Source organism: Otolemur garnettii, unplaced genomic scaffold (genome assembly GCF_000181295.1).
Source record: "Otolemur garnettii isolate 467f Iridium unplaced genomic scaffold, OtoGar3 scaffold00083, whole genome shotgun sequence".
Classification (NCBI taxonomy): Eukaryota; Metazoa; Chordata; class Mammalia; order Primates; family Galagidae; genus Otolemur; species Otolemur garnettii.
Window position 1 is genome coordinate 2,888,242 of NW_003852478.1, and position 14,353 is coordinate 2,902,594.

The 14,353-nt window shown below is 36.5% G+C and overlaps 1 pseudogene; it reads right to left on the bottom strand.

Moving 5' to 3' along the window:
• Positions 1-5,741: 5,741 nt before the first annotated feature.
• Positions 5,742-7,405, bottom strand: LOC100965213 (annotated as a pseudogene).
• Between the last annotated feature and the right edge of the window lie 6,948 nt (positions 7,406-14,353).

Consider the following 14,353-nt stretch of genomic DNA (forward strand, 5'->3'; position numbering starts at 1 on the left):
GGTCAAGTTTAAAATTAGCTATTTCTTAATGATAGAATATTTATGAAAGTAAAATAGCCCATCAGTGATCTTAGCTTCGGTGAGCATTTATTACTGACGTATTGGTAAGCATATTCCTTAAAATTCATCAGCCATCAATGTAACCCTATTTTTGAAATAAAATACATAGGTTGAGGCTATTGTATGTATGTGTACATGAACATACACATGTATACGTGTATTTAATTAGTGAAAACTTTTTAGGAAGCAGAAGACAGAAGAAAAGCAACAACCCCAAGTGTGCAGATGGACCTAAATGAATCTTGTGCAAATTAAATGCACGTCTGTAACTGGTAGCCAAAGCAAAGAGAACATGGTTAACATCAGTGAGAACTTGCTTATATTCCCTCCAAATCCAAGTACTTTAAACACATGAATTAGCTTTATCAGTTTGTCAGCTAATGAAATCACACATTATCTGCCATGGTGTTGGATGTGATTTTTTTTTAATGTCTTATAGCATAACTGTGTACGTTAAGGCAATCATGGGGTACAGTGTGCTGTTTTCATATACGTTTTGAAATACTCCCATCAAACTGGTTAACATAACCTTCATGTCATTTTCCCAGTTATTGAGATAAAACGTTCATACTCTGCTTTTAGAAAGATTCACTTGGACCCTTGTAAGATAAATCATAGAGGTGACCGCACCAATCACCCTCCCTCCCCCCATCCACCCCTCTTCACCTCCCCCTCCCACCCCCTTCCCATATTCTAAAGCTATTGTTAGGTTATGACATTCCTATAAAAGCTATGAATTAGTTTCAAAGTAGGGTTGTGTACATTGGATACTTTTTCTTCCATTCTTGAGATACTTTTTTATTCTTGATCTGTACCCTGCTACCTCCTGTTCCCTTGCATAACTACACTACGATTATTTTTCTACTCTTGATGCATATTTGAGTGTTGAACATATGAGAACACTAGCTGTTTAACTGATACTCCTTGTGTTTAAAATATTTTTTAAAAGTTAAAAACATACTTTAGAAGTGCTCTTAAAAACCATGAACAAGCTCATGGGTGATTTAAAATACACTCAATGCAAACAAGCGTATTTCAAATAGTGGGATGAATCTTGAAGAATCAATATTGTGATATGTGAAAATCAGAGTTCCATTGTACAGTGTTCTATTTTCAACTTTTAATAAATAATCATAAAACTTCTCCAAGGTATTCAACTTAAAAATGGCTTGACTCTTAAAGGGTTTGTTCTGACATCTTATTCAGTGATGTTATATTATTCATGATATGTGTAGAATTAGTTTTCTTTGCCCGGAGGGACTGTAAAGAATCTAAGATCATGCATCATGATTAAAGAGAAATTTAGCGGCTAAATCCTTAAATACATGTGACAAGAAATAAAACTACTTCTCTACATTATCCAGGCTATGCTTTGGCAGCCTGCCAATGATACTCAATCAGATGGAGACAGCTGACAAGGCACGTTGCCTCTGAAATAGAAGGTCCATCCTTATTATAACTCCCGAAGAAAGCACAGATGCCAGTTGAGATGGTCTAAGTCTTGCAGCCTGCTGAAATTACTTTTCCTTTATGATTCGGGTAAAACTAGTCTCTCTTTATCTAATCAATTGGGCCCTGAGATTTTCCTGTTCCCTCTGATATTTGGGTGCCTGGTGCAGGCTCAGTGGAGGAATTCTTTTTTCCCTCCTCATCAGCTCTGGCTCCACTTGTTTTTCCTTTTAGGCCAGATTGGGGCTATCATGGTGTTTCTCTTACACAAAAGTACATTTAAGTTAAAAGGAAAAAAACTCTTCATTAAAGCTTCAAGCCCATTACATCCATTACGGTTTTAAATTTTCAGTCCTCCAGCTTTGTTCCTTTACTGCTTCTTCTTCATAATCCTTTATATTAAAAACTTCATAATACAGTTTATTTTATGCCATTAATATATCTATTGGGTTTTTTAAAGTTAGTTTTAGGCTTATCTTGATAAACTCCCATAACAATATAGTTCTTGGCAAATATCAAAGATCCGGGAACGCATGGAGCTGGTTTTCAAAATATTGTGAGCAAATGTGTTCTTAGAGGTGTCCATGAATTCAAATGACTGGGATTGAATCTTAACTCTGCTGTTTATTAGCCAGATGGCCACTGGCAAATTAAAGTAACATCCTTACTGATAAAAAGAAACATTAATAAAATAGGATCTACTGCGTAGGGGTGTTGTGACTTAATTTATGTAAAGTACTTAATGAGTGCCTGGCACATAATGAGCTCCATGAATTCATTAATTATTAATATTATAATCACTATCAAATAATTTTATATACAGTTCGTGAGAATTATCTGTGAAATTCCCAACTAAAAGAAAATTAAAGTAATGTGGTCTTGGACCCAAAGAAGGGCTGACTTTGGCCTCCATCCTTTAATAGCTACGAGATTTCAAGGTGTTGTATAAGCTTCCTGGGCGTCAGTTTCCTAATCTGTAAAATGGGCACAGTTATTCCTACCTTGAAGGATTATTTCAGGGATTCAATGATATAATTCAGTGATATGTCAATGTGTGTTCTAGCAAGTATATAATAAACGTGTACCTCCAATATGTAAGATTTTGTAAAATCTTATTCCTTTGTCTAACTCCTTACTGTGATTTTTTTGTAGCCTATAGTCACTTGACAGTACCCAGTGTTCAAGGTGTTAGTGGAGTAGACACAGGGAGGCAAATGAATCACCACCCTAAGCACGTCACGTTTTACTCTGTACTCCTGCTCAACAAACCAACAGAACAGCACACAACGTGGGGCCCTTAAAAGAAAGAAATCAGTGCACCAATCAAACATGGCAGCTTCTATTCCTAACTGTTTTCCACCACTGAAAGATTTATCTTCACATTCAGCCATAAAGTTGGATCTGTACCGCAGAATGGCAAGATTTACAAACATTCGACTGGATCAAAATAAAATCCCAGCAATGACTTGTAACCACAGGCTTCAATTTCTGCTAGATCAGAAAAATACAGCTGAATATGTCACTTAATCTTCTAATTGCTTTCTTTACTGATATTTATCACTGTGGTAAAATAGATTGTCTAAAGAGAGCCAGAAAATGATCAAAATTCCAAGAAATGCATGATATTTTACTTGTTCTGCAAGATGGTTGGTGACTTTAAAAATGTGTTGCTAGAAATTCCACAATGTATAGTCATTTTTGGAAGTGAGGAAGAGTTAGTGGTCCTACTAACGGGTATGTAGAACTGTCACCTAATTATTCATTGTTTTACAAGAGAAATATGAGTACAGAGAAATCTCCACCTATATTTTGCATATCAGACAAATATAACTGAATCAAGCACTATTGTTTGTTTTTTAAATATATAAACAAAGTAATAAATTCATGAGTGAATAAATACAAGCTGAGAACTAGAACATTATTTTTCTCTTTTCTTTTCTAAAACAAGAAGAAAGAACAACAGGAATAGATTTGAGGCTCTCAGGTTTCCAAAGTTTTTTGAATCATAAGAAGCTTTACACGTCTACAACGTGGATACAATATCCATCATTTTTCCTTGAAACATTAACTGTTAATACACTTGCTCTTTAGGTATCTTGAGATTGTAATTCAACTGAGGTCAAAGCACAGAAACTTAAGCTGCCTGGTTCTCATGTAATGCAGATCCAAACCAATGCGTAATTTCAGACTAATGGGATGAATGCTGTAAAACTCTTCTACGCCTGAGTTCTTTGGAGTTGAATACAAGATACAGATTCTGTTTTCTAACTCCCTCCCTGAGACTAGCAAAATTAGCATATTGTAATAGTATAACTTCAGAACCCGTCTACTCACCTGGGGAAAAGAGGTCAGCTCAGGAATATGGGGGAAGAGGTATAACTTTAATATTTTAAAAGTTTCTTATTACCTGTAAATTTTTAGCAGCTGCAATGATCCCTTCTAGTCCTTTTTTTTATTTGGAGGCACCCATATTTATGCCCCTTTTGTAAACGGCAACGTTCCTCCATACGATGGCCTAAGAATTCACTTCTCCCTCTCAGACACATCTATCCTCATTGTTGGACAGAGCAGCAATTTTCTCATTATCCTGAATCATTATGACTAGCCTACATCACTGCAAGGCCATTCAGAGTCTAAGGGACTCATCTTGTCATCAGTAAAGACAATCTCCTTATCTTCCCCTCCTTTCTTCAGTAAAAGGTTTGTCCGTGGATGCCCTCCCAGTTTGGTTAGTAGCCCATACAATTTCCGTCTAGTTTCTAAAGCTGGAAACATGGACATAATCTTAGCATCTTGTTTCTTCCTTTGTGATCTACGTATAACTAATTGGGCAATGGGTTCTGTCCATTCAATATCCTAAATAACTCTCAAATACATTAATGCCCATATTTCCTGCCCATAGTTGAAAAACATCATTTCTTCCTAGGGGTCACCATTTTTTCAACACACAAGATAATACTGGTCTTATCTGAATACTTAAAGGGAATCAATATCACCAAAGAACAGTGAGGAGAAAAATGAAAAATTATATATAAATGGATAACAGTAATAGCTAGATTAAGCTCTAGCTATTATAACCAGATTGCCTGGGTTTAAATCACAACTTCAGTACTTACTATTTTTAGAAATATGAGGAAGTAACTTAATTTGCCTAAATGTTGGTGTTCTTTGTTGAAAAAGGAGATAAAAAAATAATATCTCTTTCATAGGGCTGTTAGGATAAATAAATCAGTTAATTAATCATCCAATAAATGTTATAAATAATAGTAGTTTTAAGATTAGTAAAATCCTATGAATAAGAGTATTAAGAGTATTTTAGAACATGCAATATCTTTTGTAAATTAAGAAAAATGAACATCTCTGGACAAATGTTTTCTTGAGCAAAACTGAACAATTATATGTGATCTCTTTCACAGAGGGCTTTTAATGTTATAAATGAAACCAACTTTCATTGCTCTGTGGCTTTTATTTCTACAGGTAGTGAATTGCTGAAGAAAGATATATGAGAATTCTATCCAGCTTATATCTTGTTCAGATTCTTTCATTCTTCAAAATCTACTTTTTTTTTTTAAATTGTACATAATGAAGGGTATTAGATTTGAAAGACTCTTTCTACCACCATAAAAATAATAGCTGTACCTCTGGGAAACATTAGCTTCAGATGAAATCGTTATAAAATTAAAAGGCCATTCTTATTAAATATAAAAATGATTTCCAGGAAGCCAGGCAAGCTTCAACAACAATTTATATAAAGCCTATTTTCTGCACGAATTTCACAAGTACAATAGTACATTTTAGCTGTCCGTTTAAGTATTTATTTTGAGCTGTAATTATGATCACTACCTACCATGTTTGCAGGATCTGACTACATCCTCATCTCCTGCCATCTCACTCTGCCCTATTTATTGTGTCTTCTTTCCTTTTTTTTGAAAAATCACAACCTCTTTTCCACTTTTTACCTGCTGGCCGTTCTATAAGGAATGATAGCCTTGGTCACTATCAATGTTCTTTTCATCTTTTCAGAATTCTCATCAACGTTACCTTTTTTTCTTTATTTTTACTTTCTGAAATTTTAAAGTCAGTTTATTAAACTCAGTGATGAACACTATCAAAAGAATTTTCTCCTGAAACTACCTTTTCTTAGGGGCAGAGAAGGGAAAGGAAAGTCAACCCCCTGAGCATTGCCGCGGACGCCATGGCAGCCAGGGTTCGCAGCAGGTGGAGACAGTCCATTAGTCAGCAAAGCCACTTCCTGGGTCAGCGGGATCAGATCCGAGTCTGGGGTGTCCTCGTCCTGCAGGGCTCAGGCGGGCCCAGCCGTGCACTTCATTTAGGATAGCAGATGTGCCAAGACTATGTTCTATTTCAAGAAGGTTCATACTTATTTTTTTTTTTCCTGCTTGTTTCTCTTCTTTCATCCATTTTCTATTCTTTCTTCTTCTTCTTTTTTTAATTTCCAAGAGTTCTGCATCAAACTTGGCCTTCTCATGTAAGAAATTCTCAGCTGTAACAGGAGCACCACCGAATTCTTGCTTTTCAGCAGCCTCTGCTTTTTTCCTTTTTGTCTCTTTTCTTCCTCTCTTCTAGTTTTGTTATGATCTATTATTTCACCTACTATGTCTAATTTTTCTTGATCAACTATCACTAGAGTAAAGCACATCACCATACCAAGATTTTAGTTAGCTAATGCTAATAATTTTAAAATGCCCAAGACATCATTAAATTCTGGATTTGCCTGGGAAAATATTTCATAAAAGAAATTGTCATCTGGGCATTATTCACCGTAAACTTGAAGGTAGTCTGGACAGTTTGCTCATTTTCTTTTTTTTTTTCCTAAAGTTCTTATTTATTTATTTTTATGTCCCAATAAAACTTTATTTAAACAAACAGGAGGTGGTTCAGTGTCCATAGACGTCTGCTTTAAAAATACTGCAGAGTAACAAGGGGGAAGGAATTTGGATTGTCAATAGACCTTGTAGGGCAGAGTTACCCCACAGGAGGAAGGGCTGATCTATTACATGAGTGAGAAATGACATCTATCTTCCTTAAGCCACTGTACTCTGGAGTCACTCTGTTTATAGCAGCTTGTCATCTATCTAACAGATGAACTAAGAAAATAGCAGCATGAGATGGTTTGAAAGTTCCCAGTGAAACTCACATTGAACTGTTTGTTTGTTTGTTTTATTAGGAAAAGTCTGAATTTTATTTGAGTCCTTCACCCAGGACATTTACCATATACCCCCACAATGTACCTGTTAAGAGCTTACTTAGCCCCTTCCCCCAACTTCAATTTAATCATGTTTTTCCTCTCATGTGGGCCTGCGGTTATTCATCTCTTGTTCTCTCAGTACCAGTCAAATCACAATTTTAACATTTTTGTCAATTTTCGTTTTTCCTTCTCTATAAAACTTAAACTGCAAGAAGACAAAGACTTGCCCGGTGTCCAGCATATGCTTAATAAATCGTGTCAAATAAATGAATTAAAACGATGTGTTTTCTCATAACACAAAGACAGGAGCCACCATAGGCCAAAGAAAGATTAACCTGGATGACTCATTCTTTGTTGTTAAAAACATAATAATTGTTTGTCATCACAAGAAATCCCCAAATTTATTAAATGATAAAATTGAGCAGAAATACATGCATGAGTATTGATTCTTCAGTGACAATTATTTCTAAGTTGAAAAGCAACAAAAGGACATCAAATTAGTAGATTCAACACATGTAACTTAAAATGTTTATGCGTCTAAAGCAAGGTAAAATACAAATTTAAAACCAAATAAACTGGGAAAAGAAAGGAAAGAAAGAGTCAATTCTGAAGTTATAAATACGCCGTTCATACCTTCATACGATGGTGTCGGGAAAGAATGAGTAATGGACCAGAAATGCCGTTCATATGAAGTAGCCAGGAGAAATGGTTTACTGTGTGCTGAATGGGAAACCCTGCATCCTGCTGGACACAGTCTGCTGCAGGTAATTCTACAATGGTCACGTGAGCTAAATACTCTTTCTCTTTCTAAATGGAGTTTTCTACTTTCTGATAGTTTGTACTGTGAAATTGCTTGGTTTCTCTGAACTCTCAAGTTTTATCTCCTTAACTCACAGAATTCTGGAACCTCTCTCAAAACTAGAGGACTCACTTCTTTGTTTCTAGTTTCTCAAGAATAACCCTCCTCTATTGCCTGATGTCTGGTCTCTTTAAAAGTGCTGCTTTATGTCTTGTGGTTTTGTTGGTTTTTTTTCTTACAGGACAGAAACTCTTTAAGTTTGAAAGCAAATCGTATCCCTGGTATTCCAATTTGAACAAAAACAGGTTAGAGCACTTTTTTTTGTTAAATGAAGAAAATAGAGAGATTTTAATCTGTGTATTTCTTAACACAATATTGACTTCAGATATTTTCTTCTTTAAAATAAGTATTTCACATAATCTCATGTTCATATTTACTCTCAAAATGTTTATATCACTTAAATTTTGGTAAAATGTATCAAGAAGTTTATAACCATTTGCATAAATTATAAGTGGGAAATAAAAGCAATCCATTTTCCTTTTGAAATAGACCAATTTCATTTGTTACTTAGGGAGAGAAAGGAAATAGATTATCACTTACATTATGGAGGTAATTACATAGAAATAGTTTGTGAGATAATTCAAATTAAATTTCATCAATAAATGAGTCTTATTGCCTAACCTGGACATCTAATATTTAATGGCATTTGAGTAATTTACTAAAGTCAAACCCAATTGATTTTGTAAAACCCAACTTAACACAGATAAAGACAAATACAAGAAAGGATGATTAATTTTCAGTCAGTTACAATACTCTCATGCTCTACTTTATTTGACAGATTATTGGCTTACAAAAAAATTTAGTATGACTTCATATAATTTCCTTATTCTTATGTAAATATATCTGCAAAATTATAACTGAACCAAACAATACAAATAATATTAGACAATATAAGTAAATGAAAGTTAATGATCCATTTTGATTTATTTTACCGGGACAAAATTAATATCTGATAGACTGAAAAAAAATTTTTTTTTGTGATAATTCAGTGGGAAGTCCATGCATGTTGGATAGACAAACAGATTCAGACTTAGCATGTGTTTGAGCCTAAACAAGTTACTAAAACTCTGAGTTACTCAAACTCTTCTTCATATATAAAATGGCAATATTAATAAATAGCTACAAATTTTCTATGAAAATTAATTGAAGTGATATACATTGCAGAATTTTATGTATGCATGCTTACTCTATATTTATTTTATATTACTAAATATTTTAATATTTGTACTGTAATCTAAAGGTACATACTATAAGTTATGGTTGCCAAAAAATACACCTTCATAGAGTATGTAAATTCAATTACCCCAATGAGGAAAACTTTCTCTCTGACATGTGAAGATTCAAACATTATTCTCAATCAGCATTAGTGAACACAATTCTAGCTTGAAACTATAATTTCCAAGTTAAACAATAAACAAGCAGCATTTAATAACCTGCATAAAATATCTGGGACAATGAAAGATTATGTATGCTACATATATTATACTTTAAGTTATTATTGTATATTAAAGCTACCAAAATTATGATCTCTGCTCAAATATCAAAAGGATCTTGAAAAAATATTTACAAACAAAACAGCAACAATGGGTGGCACCTGTGGCTAGTGGGTAGGACACCAGCCCCATATACCAAGGGTGGTGGTTCGAACCCAGCCCCGGCCAAACTGCAACAAAAAATAGCCAGGTGTTGTGGCGAGCACCTGTGGTCCCAGCTACTTGGGAGGCTGAGGCAAGAGAATCTCCTAAGCCCAGGAGTTGGAGGTTACTGTGAGCTGTGATGCCACAACACTCTACTGAGGGTGATAAAGTGAGACTCTGTCTCTTAAAAAAAAAAAAAATATATATATATATATATATGTATGTATGTATGTGTATGGATATGGAAAGACATATATGGAAAGAATTTGCCTGGGTTAGCTAGGAAATATGAAAAGAATTCCAACATAATATAAATGGATTCTATGTAATAGAATGATGTGAAGTACTATTTTAATACTTGAAATTAATTTTGAAATTGGATTTGAAATTAATACTTGAAATTGGATTTCAAGAAGACATAATCTGAGTGGATGTTTGCCTCTACATGGGAGACAAATACTAACCAACAAGCAAATACTAGTAAGCTAAACGCAGTGGTAACTTGAAGCAAATATTAACATCAGCTCAAAGACTCAGCCTTGAACCTAGATTAAAATGAATGATGTCGAATCAGAGAGTCTCATATTTAACCTCTTAAAAGATGCCTAAGTGGAGTTGGAACACATTCTTAGTAAAGTATCACAGGAAGCAAGAATCCAGTGTACTCAATTCTGATATGAAGACAGTCAATGATCTAATACCACATAAGGGAAAAACTCAAATCAATTCCAGGTGGGCAGAGGGGGAACTAGGAAGAGGGGAGGATAGAGAGGGATGGGGGTTTACAGTTTATGGCACCTCCTGGGGACAGAACACAACTATGAGGGACTTTACCTAACAAATGCAGCATAACCCAATTCTTTGTACCCTCAATGAACCTGAGGCAATAAACAACAACAACAGCAAAATCACATAGGTCATTTAAGGACAGTAGCACCCCTAGAATTATGATAAGCCAAATGTAGATTTTCAGTGAAATAAGGAATACTCAAATAGGTTGTCAGGATCCCAGAAATTAAGATGAGAGGTAAGGGAACTCATAACTAAAGACCACCAAATATGTAAGAGAATAAGGAATGAACAGGATTAGAGAAACAAAGACATTGTTATAGAGATAGTGGGGGGTCCTCTTAGGGACAAATGTGTGAGCCCTGCCTCTGTGCTGCTTCAAGTACTTGCCACACCGAGGGAAGGAGGACATGGGTGGGTGCTGTGTCTTGGTGCTGCCCAGCTCGGCCTACCTGGGAAATCGAGGAGGGCCTGGGAAATGGCAACAGAGTGCAGGGAATTCCTTGGTGCTTCACCAGGCAGCCAACCACACTAGGGTCTGGGAAGTAACCTGGAGTCACTTAAAACTAACTTTCACACCATTAGCCGTCTATCAGAATGGTTCCATACTGGCTTTTGAGCAGGAGGGCCCAATCTACATGACATAAAACAGGACCCTGGACCATAACTAGAGCCTCTTGTTATGACAGGGGACTTGTTGTTAGTTGTTTATGGAGAACGTATCTTACTGTTGCTAAAAACCTCTAAGCTTGATCTCACGCTTGCCTTGTGTTTGTTACGGTTGGTCATTGTTTGGCCAAGAGCACAGCAAGGACTGGGAACAGACTGCCGACCCCCAAAAATCAGCCGGCTTAGGTCCCCCAAACATGTCAAATATTAAAATATAAGACAGATAAAATAAGTAATGATAGTGAAAAAAATGTTAAAAATAGAAGATAAAGGTCATGCAAAAAGATTAGGAAACTAGTGATATCAAAAAATTTCAAGGAGATACAAAATAAATCAGAGAGATTTAGAAACATGCCACATAAATATAAAAATAAACACATTAATAGATGATTTAATCAACAGAGTAGATATAGCTGTGATACATCCATGAGAACTGTAAGGTAAAGCTGAGGAAATTACTCAGACCCTGACGTGAGGAAGAAGTAGTCCTGGCGTTCTATACTCTGTGGGGTGACTGTAGTTAACAGTAGTACATGAGATAGTTTCAAACAGCTAGGAGGAGGGCAGTGAACATTCCCAGTGCATAGGGAGGGCAATTGTTGAGACAATGGATATGCTAACTGTTGAGGGTCAGGCGTCCAGGTTCCCCAAACCCATTTGACCTGATTCTATTCCTCTGCTGAGCCAGAAAGTTCAATCTAGGCACAGCCATAATTGAAAGGACTGAATAGAAACTGGAAATAAAATTTCAGCAGCACAGGCAGTGCGAATAGAGACCAAAAAGTAAGCAGCCCAAGTTTCAGTGTAAAAGAGAAAATTTATTTAAGAACAAAGAGAATGTTTAGAGCACGTCCAAAGAGATTTGGAAGTAGGTCCCTCTCATGATGGAGAAGAGAGAGACCTGCTAGGGTGTAAATACTCTCCCCCTTTTGAAACTGGTTGCAAGTCTTTCATTGGCCTCTCTGAGCTTCCGGGGAAGTGTTGCCCTTTACTATTGGTCATAGGTGACCTAGGTTACCGCATGTCCACATTCTCATCGGCCCTCCAGACTTCTGGAATCAGCAGGCCAGGTTTTCCCCCGACCCCCCTTGAAACTCCCTTTCTTTGTGTCCCTTCTGATCACTCAATCCCTGGTAATAACAAGATGGCAAAAAGTTGGGACAAAACGTCTCACTTAATTACAAATAAATTCAATATTATTTAATAAGAAAGTTTTAAGCATTTCAAAGAAAAAAATAAAATGGTCTTCAGGGAGATGTGTTCCCAGTGGATGTACAAAATGTCGTCTTCAGATCATTGGAACTACTACTGCACAGAGAGTTATCCCAGAAATTAGTATAAACATACACAATACTGATAAAGATACAGGTGTCTCTCGTTACCCAAACTCACTTATGACTGCACCAACCCATTAGAGTTCAATATATTTTTAATAGATTTTCCAGGGGAAATTATATCTTTTACTATTGAAACTTTTACTCTCTGAACTCTCTTTGATCTCAGAAGAATCCAAATCTATGTGTATAAGGAGGAAAACCATTCATGTATATATGTTGAGATTTTTCTTTGAATTTCAATCAACTTTAATTCTCAATGTTTTGTACTGTAACATTAATAAACGGTAGTATAAAGTATTTTGACATTTCTTTCCCCAGCTCCATTTAATCTATTGACCTCTTCAGCAAGACCCTGCTGACTTCGGCCTTCAAACATCTTTAGGCCACTTCACTTTGATCTTCATTTGGCTATTTTTTTTAAAAGGCAATCTTAACAAAAACATAAAATAACCCAGAAAGTCTACGTTTCTGAAATTTTTTCATGCAAAACCACTTACAAGATTTCAAACCGCCTTATATGTCAGAAGGCATTTTCAAAGAGCAGTGACTAACGCGCAGAGGCGGTCAGGCTCGGCTGCCATCGCTACTATTAACGGTGTCTACGGCACCTTCGTATTTCCCAGGAGGTGCTCATTAGCCTTGCCAAGTGATTTAAATTGGTTAGGTTATGAGCATAATTTCAGACGGTTGAAAGTCTGCCGACAAAGGAAGTTCATAAATTGTATGATTGCAAGAGTTAATTTTTTTGCCAAGTGGAATTAGGATACTTGAAACACAAATAAGTTCTCACCTCATTATTTTCATTAAAGACATAAAAAAAATCACCACATCAGTATAATGCATAATTATGAAGAATTCTGGACTGTGAAAATTGACTGAAGGGATGATTTAAAATGAGTCGTAGAAATCACAGGCATCTGTACACAGGCTTTAGAAACATCGGACAGAGCCTAAAAGACATACCACAGTCAGGCCCCAGATGAATCTACTCTACGTCGATAGACATTGTTCTGTACGCTTTAAATATAATAACGGCTTCGCTTGAAGATCTAAGGAGGCTCAAGGAGACCATAAAAAGAATTCAGAGAAGCAGCTACAGATAAAGCTGTGTCTTGAAGCTGAAAAGTTTTCAGTACACACAGATGGAAGGCGGGGAGCAGGCCCAGGGAATGGGGAACACAGACAAAGTTACACAGCGGGAATCTATCCCACTCACCCTACAGTCCACTGAAGATGAAAGGGAAATGCTCGGAAAGGTCACTGACAAGTGGCCCTAATTGTCCTGTAATTTAGGGTCTGATTCCATTGTAAAGAGACTTCTATGTTTCAGTTTGAATTTTGGGCTTGTGGAACAATTAGGCATTAAGCAGTCAATGGACACAATTAGATTTGGATTGAAAATTCGATCAGATTAGATTTCGGATGGAAAGAAACTGTGGAAAGTCAATAGAAATGGAAAGAAAGGAGAGGAACTTGTTTGACAGGCAAGGAAAGGAGATGCAGTGAGGGGGGAGAAAAGTGGAATGGCTCAAGGATCCTTCAGATAAGAAATATATTCTTACAACTGGATACAGTATTTGTTCTTGACAAGAACTGATGGGGGATTGAATACAGGATGGAGGCAGCAGTGACTGTGGAGCTTTCTCTAGGACCAGCCGAGTACATGGGGGCTCCCAGGTGATGGGCCCTGAGGTTCCTCTGAATGCGTCACTCTCCTGCTCACGTATTTTTATGGTGCTGAGCATGTGGATTTTCATGCACGTGAAGATATCGATGTATATGTCCTATAAAGAGTTTCAGATTTCATTTGCTTGGAAAGGACTTCTGAACACAAAACAAAATGAAACAGAACACAGCACAACAAGGAGAAGTAATTGGGCAGATAAAGTAAATACATAAAACAGGTCCTATTGTCTGAGGAATCCTGGCAGTCAGTCCCATGTTGCTTAGGCAAATCTATTTTGTTAAATTGAGCCTTTTTCTATAAAAGCAGGGCTCTTTGTTGTGTTTTAATTTTGCTTAAACTCCACTGTTGCAGGAAGACGAGGCCCAACGGAGAGAAAGAGCACCCAAACACCATAGTTATAAGAGGAAGGGCTTTATTCATCGGACGGGAGCTTACGGCATAGAAAATTTCCAAACGGCCGCGCTCCCCGACTGGCTTGGTCTTTCCCTTTTTATTGACAGTCAAAAAGTTCCACCCCACAGGCACCCTTCCCATTGGCCAGTTTGAATCAAGTGGGAGATGCTACTCCAGCCCCTACAGAACTACAGGATTTCACAGAATTTGGAAATTTCCAAGTTCCAGGGAGTTAAGCCTATAAATTCTCAAGACTGAGTCACC